Source organism: Sturnus vulgaris, unplaced genomic scaffold (assembly GCF_052056855.1).
Source record: "Sturnus vulgaris isolate bStuVul1 unplaced genomic scaffold, bStuVul1.hap1 Scaffold_182, whole genome shotgun sequence".
Lineage (NCBI taxonomy): Eukaryota > Metazoa > Chordata > Aves > Passeriformes > Sturnidae > Sturnus > Sturnus vulgaris.
Genome location: NW_028276116.1, coordinates 132,501 through 135,000, shown reverse-complemented (window position 1 = coordinate 135,000; position 2,500 = coordinate 132,501). Strand labels below are relative to the sequence as shown.

The following is a 2,500-nucleotide window of genomic DNA, read 5'->3' as shown; positions in this document are numbered from 1 at the left end:
CACGGCCCCGCCGCGGCGGCGGCGGCGGTGGCGGCGGCGGCAGCGGGTGTCGGGCGGTGGCGGCGCGGGGCGCCATCGAGGGGTGGGGAGCTACTCCCGCCGATCCCCTGCGGTGGCGTGTCCGTCGCGACCGGCCGCGCTCGCCGTCGTCGGCGTCCCGCCGCGCTTGCCCGCGCGCGGGGGCCACCCGTGCCGGGCCGGGGAAGGGGCGCCCTGCCCCCCCCCTCTCTGCGGCCCGGTCTCGGCGGAGAGGCCGCGGCGCGCGATCGGCCGCGGGGGGCCGACCCCGCTGGCCTCTGCGATGCGGGGCGACGCCGGCAGAGGGCGCGCGCTCTCTGCCTTACCTACCTCAGCTGCGGGGTTGCGGCCGCCGGGGCCCGCCGCGCTCTCTCGCTCTTTCTCCTTAGCCGCCGCCGCGGGCTCGCGGGCGGCGCCGCGTCAGGCGCGACCGCGCGCCTCTCGCCTCGACGGCCTTGTCGCCTCGAACCGCACCGCGGCGGCGCCGGCCGCCGGCCACCCCTGACTCGGAGCGCTGTCCCCGCCCGTTGGGGCGCAGCGCTCGGCCGGCTCCTCCATCGCCGGAGGTCCGGCGGGCGCGGGCGACCCCGTGCCGAGCGGCGGCGTCGCCGCTCGGCGAGTGTCCCCGCCCCCCCCGGGGGGGGGGACGGTCGGCCGCGAGGCGCCCGCCTTCACCGGCGGCCGTCCCGGCCCGGGCCCCGCCCGTCCGCTTCCCCGTCGCCCTTCCCGGCCGCGTGTGGGCCAAAAAAAAGGGGAGGCGTGCGGGGCGGCCGCGGGGGCGCTTCCCCGTCCGGTCCCCGAGTGGAAACGAGGGGAGCGGGCGGTGCCCCCCGGCTCAGCCGCCGTACGCCTGCCCGCTGGGCGCGTGCTCGCGGAAGGGCAGCTCGGCGGTGCGAAGCGGCGGCGGTCCCGGGAGTGCGGCCGCGGGTGGCGGAGGGGTTTTGCCGAGCGGCAGACCTCGGGCGCTCCGCGATGCCGGCTCGGGTCTCGGCGGCGTCCCGCCTCCGGCGCCGGTGGCGGAGCGCGGCCCGCCGGGCGTTCGCCTTCCGGCGGGCAAGCGGTCCCGCGCCAGGGGTTGCGCCGGCGGAACGGTCCCGCCGCCGCGTGGCGTTTCGGGCGACGTTCAGGGGCCGCTGGCGGGAGAGCCGGCCCCCGCGTTTTGGCGCGGCGGCGTTCCGCGAGTCGGCGGAGCGGTGAAAAGGAGAAGCCAGGGAGTGAGCCGGGAGCGGCGGGGGCCGGCGGTCGCGCCCCCCGGCCCGCGAACGCGTAGTCGTCCCGTGATCGAGAGGCCGGGCGGGCCACCGTGCCCCCCGCGGTCCGGCGCGTTGCCGCACAAGCCCCTCCGCGCGGAGGTCGGGCCGAGCCCGGGCGCCTGGGCCGCCTCCGAAGGACGGCACGCGAGGCGGCGTCTCCCCTCGCGGGGGGAGGCGGTCGGGGGCGCGGGCCCCTCCGCCTTTCTTTGGCCGACCTTCGGAGCGTTGCGCGGGGTTTCTCTTTTTTGCCCCGCGCTTTCTCCTCCTCCTCCTCCGTTTGTGTGTGCTCGTACGGTCGAAGCGGGGCGCGCGGGGGCGCGCGCGTCCCTGCAGAAACAGAAAAGGGGCCGCTTCACGCGAGCGGTCCCGAAAGCCAGACAACTCTTAGCGGTGGATCACTCGGCTCGTGCGTCGATGAAGAACGCAGCTAGCTGCGAGAATTAATGTGAATTGCAGGACACATTGATCATCGACACTTCGAACGCACTTGCGGCCCCGGGTTCCTCCCGGGGCTACGCCTGTCTGAGCGTCGCTTGACGATCAATCGCCGTCCGGGGGGGCCACCCCGGCGGCGCGGCTGGGGTTGCCTCGCAGGCCCGTTGCCCGCGGTCGACGTCGACGTCGTCGTCGTCGTCGCCGCGCAGGGCCTTCGTCCCCCTAAATGCAGACTCGGGGAGCGCTCCGTAGCTCCCCGCTCCCGGAACGAGCCGCTGGGGCGGAGCTCGTCCTTGCCGGGGCCGTGCCGCGGTGCGGTGGCGGTGGCCGGGGAGAGCGAGAGTCGGCGTCGAAGACGCCGCCGTGGGCCGTGCGAGAGAGACGAGAGAGCGAGAGGGCCGAGAGGGAGGCGAGGCGCGGGCCTCGCCCCCGGGCTCTCCCCCCCGTGCGGGCGGCTGTCTGCGGGTGGGTACCGCGGGGGTACCGTGCCGTGCTGCCGCGCGCGCGCGAGGCCGAGAGCGCCGGGGACGGGGGTGCGACCCCCTCCTCCTTCCCGCGAAGCCCTCCCCTCCTCTCTCTGTCGCCATCGCGTTTCTCTCTCTCCCCGCTTGAGGTCGCCGCTTTTCCCGCCCGGCTGGCCGGTTCCCCCCCGTCAGGGCCGTCTCTGCCGCTCTCCTCTTCGGTTCTCGTCTCCGGGATGGGAGTCTCCGTTTCCCTCGTTCCCCCCCCCCCCCGTGTGTCTCCTCGCCTTTTCTCTGCCGCCCACCCCCCCCCACCCCCCGGCGCGCGGGCGC

At 77.0% G+C, this 2,500-nt stretch overlaps 1 non-coding gene across 1 annotated transcript; it reads left to right on the top strand.

Annotated features, from left to right (window-relative positions):
* Positions 1 to 1,650: 1,650 nt before the first annotated feature.
* On the top strand, positions 1,651 to 1,803 carry LOC148218497 (5.8S ribosomal RNA). Its single transcript, XR_015800381.1, has one exon. It is a non-coding gene; the product is annotated as a 5.8S ribosomal RNA (ribosomal RNA).
* The last annotated feature ends 697 nt before the right edge of the window (positions 1,804 to 2,500 follow it).